This window comes from Eumetopias jubatus, unplaced genomic scaffold (genome assembly GCF_037043125.1).
Source record: "Eumetopias jubatus isolate StellerSeaLion01/CBP00866 unplaced genomic scaffold, mEumJub1_p1.0 scaffold_16, whole genome shotgun sequence".
Classification (NCBI taxonomy): domain Eukaryota; kingdom Metazoa; phylum Chordata; class Mammalia; order Carnivora; family Otariidae; genus Eumetopias; species Eumetopias jubatus.
Window position 1 is genome coordinate 23,029,990 of NW_028274822.1, and position 12,780 is coordinate 23,042,769.

At 38.8% G+C, this 12,780-nt stretch overlaps 1 pseudogene; it reads left to right on the forward strand.

The window, feature by feature from the left end:
* Positions 1–12,080, forward strand: part of LOC114204975 (nitric oxide synthase-interacting protein pseudogene) — a 33,558-nt pseudogene extending 21,478 nt beyond the window's left edge.
* The last annotated feature ends 700 nt before the right edge of the window (positions 12,081–12,780 follow it).

Below are 12,780 nucleotides of genomic sequence, written 5' to 3' on the forward strand. Positions count from 1 at the left end.
GTTTCTACCATTGTAGGTTACAGATCTCTTCTCCCGAGCTGCTTTCAGGATTTTCTCTTTGTCTCTGAGACTCATAAGTTTTACTATTAGATGTCGGGGTGTTGACCTATTTTTACTGATTTTGAGAGGGGTTCTATGTGCCTCCTGGATTTTGATGCCTGTTTCCTTCCTCACATTAGGGAAGTTCTCTGCTATAATTTGCTCCAATATACCTTCTGCCCCTCTCTCTCTTTCTTCTTCTTCTGGGATCCCAAGTATTCTAATGTTGTTTTGTCTTATCGTATTGCTTATCTCTCGAATTCTGCCCTCATGATCCTGTAGTTGTTTATCTCTCTTTTTCTCAACCTCTTTATTTTCCATCATTTGGTCTTCTATATCGCTGATTCTTTCTTCTGCCTCATTTATCCTAGCAGGTAATGCCCCCATTTTTTATTGCACCTCATTAATAGCCTTTTTGATTTCGACTTGGTTAGATTTTAGTTCTTTTATTTCTCCAGAAAGCGTTTCTCTAATAACTTCCATGCTTTTTTCAAGCCCAGCTAGTATCTTTAAAGTCATGATTCTGAACTCTTGGTCCAACATCGTACTAATGTCAGTATTGAGTAGGTCCCTGGCAGAGGGTACTACCTCTTGTTCTTTTTGCTGAGGTGATTTTTTTCGTCTTGTCATTTTGTCCAGAGGAGAACAGATGAATGAGAGAACAGAATGCCAACAGGTTAACAACGTCTCCAGCAAACATACTTTATACAAATCAGAAAAGACCTGAAACCAGGGGACAAGAAAGGGAGAGAAAGAAGAGGAAAAAAAAAAAGGAAAAAGATAAAAACAGAACAAAACAAAAAAAAACAACAGAATATGATCAAGTATGATCAGGTTAGTGCATAGATCAGTGCCACACACTAGCTTTTGGGCATATTTTGGTTTGTTAGAAGAAAGTGCCTGCTAAAATTTTAAAGGAAGAAAGACTTATATATGTACAAAATAAGGGTTGATACAATGAAGGGATGGCAGATGACTGTAAAGATGAAAATTATAAAAGATTTTATAAAAGGAATTGATAAGATAAGAAGTTGTTTTTAAAAAAGAAGATTTAAAAAGAAAAAGAAAAAAGAAAAAAAGGGAAAAAAAAAAGGGAGAGAATGTGATCAGGCAGGAGAATAGAACAAAGCCATACACTAGTGATTTAGGGTATATTTTGATCTGTTAGAAGAAATTGTATCTCAAAATTTTAAAGAGAGAACAACTTATATATATATGCCAAAAATAAGGGTAACTACTATGAAGGGATAAAAATATGACTCTAAAAATGAAAAATAAAAAATGTTTTTTTAAAAAAAGGGATTGATACAATGTTGTTTGGAAAAGGGAAAAAAAATTCAAAACAGTTAAAAAAATTAACTTTGAAAACCTAATGAATTATGGTAAAAAGCCATGAATTCTATGTGCAGTATTCCCCTAGGGCTGGAGTTCTCCCATTCTCCTTGATCGGTAAACTTGGTCTTGGCTTGCTGGCTGTTTGTGCTGATCTTCTGGGGGAGGGGCCTGTTGCCGTGGTTCCCAAATGTCTTTGCCAGAGGCGGAATTGCCCCGCCCTTGTGAGTCCGGACTAAGCAAGCTGCTCCGGTTTGCTCTCAGGAGCTTTTGTTCCCTGCAAGCTCTCGGTACAGCTTTGGAGGACCAGGGTGAAAATGGTGGCCTCCCAGTCTCCGCCCAGAGGAGCTGAGAACTCGGGGCCCCGCTCCTCAGTGTGTCCCCAGAGGAAAGCAGTCGCTCCCGTCTCCCTGGTCTCTGGCCTGTGATCGAGTGTTTCTATGTCTGGCACCGGACCCCGTGTGGAGTCTCCAAACCCAGCAGATGCCTGCGGTGCGCTTCCCCACCGCTCCTCCTGGGGGAGGAAGGGGAGTCTCCCCGGCTCTGCCGCTTGTTGGGTCCCTGCTGGAGGAGCAGTGGCCCGACTGGGCCACGGATCACAGTTCATGGCAACCCCGAGCTGAGAGCCCGCGCCTCGGCTCCGTCTCTGCAGCCGGCTTCCCCGCTCCGATACCTGGGAGCTCTGCTGCACTCAGGCACCCCCGGTCTTTCTGTGACCCCGAGGGTCCTGAGACCACACTGTCCCGCGAGGGTTCCACCCCCCGCTTAGCCACTGGTGCAACGTCCCTCAGCGGAGCCGACTTCTAAAAGGTCCGATTTTGTGCTCCGCGGCTCTATCACTTGCCAGAAGTGGCCGACGGAGGCCCCCTCCCCCGCCGTCTATTCTCTCGAATATCGCCTCGGATTCACTTCTCCGCACGTCCTACCTTCCAGAAAGTGGTCGCTTTTCTGTTCAGAGTGTTGTTACTCTTCTTATCTTCGATCTCCTGTTGAGTTCGTAGGTGTTCAGAATGGTTTGATCCCTATTCAGCTGAATTCCTGAGACCAGACGAAATCCAGGTCTCCTACTCCTCTGTCATCTTGCTCCACCCTCCCCATTCTGCAGTTTTAAAGACCTCTTTGTGGAATCATACCTTGTGTAATCTTCTGGGATTTTCTGATTAAGCATGATTCTCTAGAGATCCATCCAAGTTGTGTGTATCAGTAGTGTGTTCCTTTTTGTTGCTTAGTAGTATTTCATGGTATGGTTATACCACAGTTTGCATATCCACTGAAGGACAACAGGGTTGCTTCCAGTTTCCAGCTATTATAAAAAAGCTATGCATTAAATTTATCAGGGTTCTTAGTTTTTCATTTCTCTGGAATAAATATCTAGGAGAGCAACTGCCAGGTCATTTGGTAATCACATGTTTAGTTTAAGAAACTGTCAAATTGTTCTCCAAAGTAGCTATCCCATTTTACTGGGATAAAATGGGTAAATTACTGGAATTTACCCATTTTATCTCTAAAAATGAAAAATAAAAATGAAAAATAAAAAATGTTTTTTTTAAAAAAGGGATTGATAAGATGTTGTTTGAAAAAGACTGCCCCCCATCCAGTAATGTGTGAGTGATAGTTTCTCTACCTCCTCATTAGCATTTGGTGTTATCACTACTTTTTGTTAGATTCATTTTGATAGGTAGTAATATTTTTAATTTGCATTTCCCTCATGGATAATCATCTTAAATATATTTTCTTATGTTTATTTGTCATTTACACATACTCTTTGGGAAATGTCACTACAAGTCTATTGCCTATTTTCTAGTTGAATTATTGGGTTACTATCAAGGTTTGAGAGTTCTCTATTTTAGATACCCATCCTTTGTTGGATAATTGTTTGTAAACCCTTTCTTCCAACCTGTAGCTTCTTTTCATCCTCTTAACAGAATGTTGCACAAAGTAAGTTGTTCATTTGATAAAGTCCAATATACCAATTTTTTTTTCTATGCATGATATCTTTGGTGACAAGTCACGGGCCTGGCTGTTTCACCTTTGAGCCTGAAGATTTTCTATTAAAAAAAAACTTTTATAGTTTTACATTTTATATTTAATTTAGTGGTACATTTTGAGTTTGGTTTTTATAAGGAATGATGTTGAAGTTTTTTTTTTTTTTCCCTTGTTTATGGATGTACAATTGCTCTAGTACCATTTGTTGGAAAGGCTATTCTTCCTCCACTGAATTGCTTTATCAACTTTGTCAAAAGTCTGTTGGGCATATTTGTCTGAGTCTAGTTCTGAGTTCTCTATTCCACTTCATTATTTCCAGGTCTATCCCTTTTTCAAGTAGTCTTGATTACTAAGCTATTGTTATTGAAATAGACTACTTCTTTCTACTTTATTCTTCTCTTTCAAAACTGTTTCAGCCATTCTTCATCCACAGATTTCTGTTTAAATTTTAGAATATTTTGTTATTATATACCCCCAAAATCTCGTGGGATTTTAAAAGGAATTGTTTTAAACTTGTGTATCAATTTGGGAAGAACTGTAATCTTTGTTGAGCTTTCTAATCTATGGATGTTGTATGTTTTGCCATTTATTTAGCTCTTCTTTGATTTCATTAGCAATTTGTAGTTTTGAATATGTACGTTTTGTTTATCTAAACTTTTTTAACAACTATAAATGGAGTTATATTTTTTAATTTTAGTCAGGAAATGACAGCTGTTGGCAGGGATGTTCATTACTATTATATAGAAGTTTTATAGGTTTATCTTGTATCCTGTAGCCTTACTGAACTCACATATTGGTTCTAGAAGTTGTTTCTGTTCTTTCTGTAGGATTTTCTACACAGAACAGGTCATCTGCCATTAAGGATAGTTTTACTTATCCTTAATATTTTTATAGTTTGTATATCCTTTTCTTGCCTTATTGTAATGGCTGGAACTTCCAGTGCTAATTTGTATGAATAATGAGAGCAGATGATCTTGCTTTTTGTCTGATTTCAGGGAGAAAACATTCAGTTTTTCACTCTTAGCTATAATGCTAACTCTAGGGATTTTTGTAGATGTTCTCTATCAGGTTGAGGAAGTTCCCTTCTATTCCTAGTTTAATGAGAGTTTGTAATCATGAATGGATGCTGAATTCTGTGAAATGCTTCTTCTGTATCAATTGCTATAATCATGTGTTGACATCTATTAACTTATTTTTCTTTGGTTGAAATTTTCCCGATTCCTTTTTATAATGATTTTTCATTGAAACCTGGATTTTAGGGTTATTATGTTTGAGACTCTGGTTCTTATTTAAACCTTCTTTTTTTAGCTAGTATACTGAGATCACTTCAGAAGGGAAGGAAGAGTGTTTCTATATTAATGTCAGATGAGAAGTCCAGGTTCCCCACTTGGTGTCCATTAATAACCAGGATAAGGGTAGGAGAAGCACCTTGTACTGTTGGGTGGGGACTGGAGTTCTCTTGATACCACCCTTGTTAGAAGGGGGAGGTTTCCCTAGTTATTGCTGTGTGAAGACAGGTGGAAGGTCAAGGTCACCACATGGTTTCCACTAACACTACAAGAGGATGGGGGTTGTTATCACTCAAATAATTAGGCCCAGCTCCCTAATCAGCCTTCTCTGACACCACTCAGGCAAGCAAGCTGGTGTGTTTCATTACATCCTGGTAAGAGTGGAAGTCTAGGTTTCCTACTTAGATTTTCTGCTATGTGTAGGAGTGGGAGCCATAGATTTTCTGTGATGTTTGGCTGTACTACTGTGGTTACTGTCTAATTTTTCTTTCTCTAGTCTGCTCCTTTTCCTGGTCCTTTGACTATAGAGAACAAGCTTTGGTTTTTGTTTCTTTTTTTTTTCACCATCCACCAATTGTATTTCCCCAAGTTGCCATCTTCTTCAGTTCCAAGTCTGAGATACAGGAGACAGAAAGAAAACCCAGGGAACTCACCACATGCATTCCTTGACTCCTAAAATCCCTAGATATCACCAGGCACACATGATCACATAGGAGATGCATTTGGGAACAGAGTGAACCAGTTGAGGCTGTGGGAGGCAGGCTTTGCAGTAGTCAGAGATAGGTGATCCCTGACTCCCATGGGAGGATGTGATTGTCTTGTCTGAATAATTTTGTAGCCTGGTAGGGAAGTGAAATCCATTAGATTGAAGGTCAGGTGGAGAGCAGCTGGTCTGGCTGATAGGGAATGAATCAGGTGGGGAGCCTTTCCTGCTGGGTGGAGAATATATCTGGTGAGAGCAGGGGAACTCACTGTTAATCTTTTCAGGCCCTCCTGTTTTCAAATGTTAAGGCAGATAATATTGCATCTTCATTTCAGGCCTTACACCACGATAATGTCCAGGTGCTTTAGTTGTATTCCACATGAGGATAGGGAATAGAACATCTAGTCTATCCTCCTGGAAGTAGAAGTGGTCCTTATAACTTAACCATATATTTGATGAAGTTGTTTTATCCTTTGTGCAAGTATGCCACAAAGCATCCTGATACAGCCCTATTGCTCTCTCTAATCAAATAACATTATTCATATTTTCCATATATTTAACACTTGTTTATGGTATAATTTACTCTTTTGTGCCAGTGCTAAGTCACCACCTACTTATAATTTCTACCCCAAACCACCGGCAACTTTATTATTACAGAGAACCAGAAAACCTCCTTTTGTAGTCTGCCCTTTGAAGAGCTATTAGTACTTGGAGGCATAAGAAGCAGATTTAAGATCAATTTTAAATGAAGTAAAGCAACTTTGGAATTTCAATGGTAAAATATCATTCGATTTCCAACCAGCCAACAAGAAAATCTACCTACAACTTTTCAGGATCCCTCATTTTTTTTCATACAGTGAAGTCTCATTAATAATGGTACACTGCATTAATACTTAATAGCTAAAATATGTATAGGTAAAATTTTTAAGGTAGATATTAATGCCAAAATTATTTTTAGGTGATATTTAAGAGAGAGTCATATAAGCTGAATCTACTGGAAGATAAAGGTTTTCTTTTCCCATTTATTTCTCTATTTACTTAGTAAAACTGAGGTTAATAAGGGAACAATTTCATTTTAACATGCAAAGTAATGTATTCCTCCTTCTAGTGGATGATGATGATACAAAACCCCAAAGAATAAACAGTTGAAGCCTAAACTACATTAACAAGAGCATTATTATTTCTGGAACTTATAAAACCTGGATCTACAAAAATAAGTAGCCAAATTTAATACTTACAATTTCATAAATGTTAAGCTGTTCCCTGAGAGGAAAAACTGGGAGAAATGGGGGCAAAAAAGGAAGAGAAGGAAAGAGAGAGAAAGCAAAGGGGAAATATTTAGTGTAGGAATTATCTAGTCTACTGATTTAAAAGTAACTGTTTCTGAATCCTGAGAACTCAGCACTATGCCTGGCAGGAAGTATATGCTCAAATTCATGGTTTTGACTATGCGCAAATTGAAAAAAGAAAAAAAAAGGTCTTTTGTCTGAATTTTTTCTTCTGAGATCTAATGAAATTTAGGAGGAAAAAAATATAAATGTGTGTGTACACACACACACACACACACACACACTCACTCATAAAAAAACCAGGTAAGGAAAGCTTTGAGATTCTTTATATATTATAGTACCTATCCTATAGATATCTTATATATATATATATACATATGTATGTATATATATAGTACCTTATCCTATAGATATCTTACATATATAGTACCTAATCCTTTGTCAAAGTACGTAATGTGTAGCCTTATGTAAATAATAGTACCCTGAACACAGGTGTCCTCCACTATCTAAAATTAGAGAATTCCTGTGAAAACCTTCCTAAGCCAAAACAGCATAAATTAGAGCAATTTACCCTTAATTTATCTGGAAATTTTTTTTAGTGTTCCCAGACTCAAAAATAACCTCTTTTAGGCTTTTCTAATACCTTAGGACACATCTTGCTAAAAGATGCAAAATAAATCGAAACAAAGTAAAGATGGTCACAGACACAGCTCAAAGCTAGGGTGGCTTGATGCTCAGTGCAGTTCCCAGGGAAGGAGCTTGGCGGTGCCACTCTCTCTGCTCAGGATGCACATTGCCTCTATAATGGTTTGCTGCATCCTTTTTGAATTTCTTACAATTAGTGAAAACGGGTACTAATGGAGGTCTTTTTGTAAAAGCAAAATGCTGTATGTAACACGATCTTCGGAAAAGCAGGAGATACCTGTAGTGGCTTCATACTTTTCAAAGCAAATTTTTGGCCATTCTTACTGGATATAACTTTTACTATGACCTGTTGATGCCCCAAAAGGGAGGGCCTCACACCACTCACCAAGAAGGTTCTTGGCTTTGCTCAAGAAAGAATTTAAGAGCAAGCCATTTAGAGAAAGAGACACAGACTTATGAAGTATAGAAGAAAGGAGCTACTTCACAAAGTAACAGTCTCTCCTTTGCCTCTAATGAAGGGTTTTATGTTTTTTAAATTAGCTAACCAAATAGAGAGGGGCCTCCCCTTTAACTTTGGGTTTATCATTTACATTGGGTGGTTAGTTTTTCCATCGTCTTAGGGTTGTGAAATTACTCACAGGGAGCAATTTTAAGAATGTCTGGCATGCTGGAGTGGGGTCTTGTGGTCTTCAGTGAGTCACATCTTGTGACTCCATTTATGACCTCCTGACTTTTAGGTCAAGGGTCAGCCTAAAACCAAAATGGCTTTAAGTCAACTTGTCTCCTGAGTCTCCCTTCCCTCCTGCCTCATGCTGAGATAAATAAATATGGCAGGTATAAGCTACCCTTAATTTACAGTGAAGAAACAAGCATGGGGAGGTTAAGTGAAATGTCAAGAACAGCACAAATGACTGAATACACACAGAACTCTAGCCTTCCAACTCCCTGAGTTTTCTCAGTTCCTTAACAGAGAGAAGAGGTAGAGGGCTCCTGAAAAGGTTAGAGAGATTTTGAGAAGCATGCCGGAATGCATACGTATATGTATTACGCACTGTAGACCTAATAAACATCTTGCCCAAATATGTTCGACCATTCTCAGAGGCATCTAAAATCTTGAATAATTTTTTTTTAAATGTCAAAGATGGCCTTTAAACTTAAAGAAGGGAATTACTGCTTTAAATTAAGATTTCCTTTCAACAAAGGGTCTCATGAATTAGTTACAAACTTGGGAGAAGCAGGAACAGAGTTCTGAGGTCTGCTAAGGAGAGCACTCTGCTCTGCTCAGGGATAGCCTGATAAGAAAAGGGATGGACAGGAAAAGGGATTGCACAGGGATTCTCTAATTACAGAAAAGGGCATGAAAGAAGTCCTCTTGCCCTATATGTAGTCAGCCTACTAAGTCCTGGAAGATGTTGGTGAATTAAATAACTTTTCATTTGCAAATCTGTTTTATAGTACATAGAATGAATGGTCTATGAACTGTATGTAGCAGCAACAGGAACCCACCATAGGACTAGCAATAACAACAATAAGCTACATTTAAACAAAGTGACCCCATAAAATCAAGGAAATCCAGGAACAATTATAAAATGAGCCACTAATATTTTTCATACTACCATGTAATACATTTCTCCTGTGCTGAAAGCATATGTGAATATTAACAACAAAGGCTACATCTTAAATTTAGCGGCATCATTTAATTTTAGGTATGGGCATTAGCAGCAGATTCAAGCAACCCTGTCTCAAGCTAATTACCAAAGAAGAAAAACAGAAAGGGGGCTCCTGGCTGGGCTTTGTGTTCACAGCAATTAGTTTTAACTGACTGGAAGCCAATTTTAAATAATTTTATAGCTTGTACTAGATCTCTGCCATTTACCATGTGTGCCCTTCCTATTTTTATGGAAACCAGAACCTCATTCTGGAGGCTCCTGCCTGTCAGGGCTGCAGGTGAAGGCCAGCTGGGGCCAGAGGCACTTTGTGTGAATATTAGCATCTGAAGAGGGTTTCGGGAGGCCTTGAGTCTTTGGGGACTTAATGCTATGTCATATGCAATAGCCCTACCTCTAAGTTTCCTTAGCCCGCACGTACAGATCTTAGGAAATGAGCAGTCTGGACCTGGCAGCTGTAGTCTGAGCATTCTGAGAGCAAGAAAAACGAGAGAAGACTTACGAGTGTCTGGTTGAGGTTTTGGTTAAAGAGGAATGAGAAGGAAAAGGAGGGTGAGGCAGGATGTCAGAGACTGTGTGCTCTGGCAGAGCAACTGAAGTTCATTAACAATTATTTCCAGGTCCCCACGGCTGTGTCTACATGATTTCACATAACACACAGGCTGCCCTTGATTAATGGGTCTAACAGTATCTCCATGATGTGAAATGCTGGTAGAAAATCACAGAAAAATACAGTTTGCCAAAAAGATATTTGCAAAAATCGTTCCTGTGTCAGCTATGAATGTTAACTGCACAGAGAGAAATCAAAGACTAATTAATTCCTACATTGAAGGAGAGAGCAGAGTTAATCCAGTTTCCAGTATCCTGAAAGCTGTAATCCTTACTAAGGCAAATCTTCCGTGAAGAACATCAAAAATTACACACGTGAAAAATCTTCAGATCCGGGAAAAACTTTTCATAAGAAGAAAAAGGTTAGTGTGTTCATATTTCCACCCACTCACAAAAATGAAGAGGTGTTTCTTGACCTTTATTCCTACCACCTACCCAAAAATTCTATCAAACCTATTTAAGATTCTACTTAATTGAAGTCTTAGGATCACAAATAAGTAATTAGAACATAATCAGTTGAAACCAAAAAGTCTGCATTTGACAGGTTCAAATATAGTTATAAAATCATTTAATTCTGTAAGGAGATTTACTGGTCATATAAACAGTTTCTCCTTATCTTGCCGAGATAAAACCAAGGGCTGGAGTATGGAGGCAATTTGAAGATGTCCCAATTTAGAGGTTACTAAATGCCAGCTGATATTGACTAAAGTCTAGAATAGAGGATGATAGAGTATGTTTTGAGTACTACTCAAGTTTAGCAGTTTGCCTTAATATTTTTTAAAAATATGTGAATATAATAGATATAGAATTTAAATAAGTATAAAGTGAAATACCATCAACAGTCCACTTGCCTTAATAAATGGGCAGAACTACTGAAGTCTCACTGTGACATTCCTTGATCACATTCTTCTCTTATTTTATGGGAGAAGGGGCAAGGAAATATTCTGAGTTTTGTTTTTATCATTCCTCTTTATTTATAGTTTTACTACTTATGTGTTCTTCAATTTACATGAATTATTTCATACAGTATGTATTCATAAACAACTTACTCTTCTCATGTTTTTGAGATTCATCATTTTCATGTTAATTCTTATTGCTACATAAATTTCCACTGCTGTATGTTATTCGAGGGTGTAGCAATGCCAGACTTTATCTATTCTCCTACCCTGGAGAAATTAAACTTAGCTCTATGGGCTGAGAGTTGAGATGACCTAAGTCAGCATACTGTTTTCTCCAGAAGACCCCACTACAGAAGCACTGCAACCTCATAAAGACCTTCACTATTATCTTCAGGAAATTCCTGCGATTCAATTTATCCAGGCAAATAATCTGTGCATTTGGAAAAACAATTCTTGTATAAGGACAAGTGTTTGTCCATCTGAATACATAGTGAGCTTTTATGAGCAATGATATTTAAAAAAATATTCAATTAACCCAAAAGAAAGCAGAAAGAGAGGAAAAGGATCCAAGAACAGGACAAAGAGAAAGCAACTAGCAAGATGGTAGATTTAAATCCAACCATATCAATAATGACATTAAATGTAAATCTTCTAAACACTGCAAGTAAAAGGCAGATTGTCAAACAGGATAAAAAGCAAGAACAATTTCTCATACACAAAATACCAACTTTCCATGTGAAAAACAGACAGGTTAACAGTAATAGGTTGAGGAAGAAAAGCACGAAAAGACCAACCAAAAGAGCACTGGCTAAATTAACATGAGACAAAATTCTCTGGTTCCTTTCTGGTGTAGGAGCCCAGCTGAAGAAGCCATGAAGGAACGAAGGACAACAAGAAATGCACCTCAGGGACTATCTTTACTTGAGAAAGAGGAAGACACAGTTCCTCAGTCTATAGGATCCAGAATATTTGACCAAGCCAGGATGATGCCAAAGGCTTAGACTGCCTCTGCTTCTCTCTGCAGTCCTGCCATGACCCCGTCATCACCCCCACACTACTTTCTGTACAAGCGAGAGAAAATCCTGGAGCATATTTTGCATCAGAAGTTAGAGATCCCTAGTAGATGAAGGCCTATGAGAAGCAGCAGGGTGCCAGGCGTGAGGAACAGAAATTGCTGCATGGACACAGGAGCAGGTGTGGGACTTCACCAAGAAGGAGGTGGCCCTTACGCACTGACCCCTCAACCCCTTCATGCCCAAGGCTGCCTCAGGGAATAGCCCAGATGACGCTTACCTGCAAGCAAGGAAAAGGACAAAGCACTAGCCAGCTTCTGGATCCCACAAGGCCAAGGCCACTCAGTGGGAAAAGCAGTCATTCACTATGACCTGCCCTACGTTGGGGAAGGGCTACACTTGGATTGTGTGCTTCATGCCACGTGACCGCTTTGTGGCCCATGTGCCATGCTGTAGCCATCTGGGACCCTGGGCACCCGGGAGTGCATGGAGAAGCTGATGTGAAAGGACACTCCAAGCCCAGTGACCTCAGAGCAGCTCAGGACCCAGACATCCCTGTGCTTCCAAGGGGTGGCTTGGACAGGCCTGAGGGCAGGGGACACCAAATAAACAGGGTTTGGAAGGGAAAAAAGTCTGGCACCAGATTACCTAAGTACAAATTCTGTCTCACTGTTAACCAGCTTGAGTAAATTACCTTAACCTCTTTCTGACTCACTTTCTCCATCTTCAAAGTGGGGATCATTAATAGTCTCTTCCTCAAATGGCCAAAGAGGTTAAACAAATATTTGATGAAATCAGTATAGTTCATGTCCCACAATATTCAGTAAATATTATTTACTTGTATTAGTTATGGACACAATAGTAGATATCCTTGAATTATCTTAGAATATAATAAAAATGCATTGCCTATTTCACTGTCAAGTATGACACATGATGTTGGTTTACAATAGGAATATGGTATTTACCCCAAAGATACAGTTATAGTGAAAAGAAGGGGCACCTGGCACCCCTATGTTCATAGCAGCAATGTCCACAATAGCCAAACTGTGGAAGGAGCCAAGATGCCCTTCAACAGATGAATGGATAAAGAAGATGTGGTATATATACACGATGGAATATTACTGAGCTATCAGAAAGGATGAATACTTAACATTTACATCGACATGGATGTAACTGGAGGGTATTATGCTAAGTGAAATAAGTCAGTCAGAGAAAGACAAGTTTCACTCATATGTGGAATATAAGAAATAGCAGCAGAGAATCATAGCGGAAGAGAGGGAAAACTGAATGGGAAGAAATCAGGGAGGGA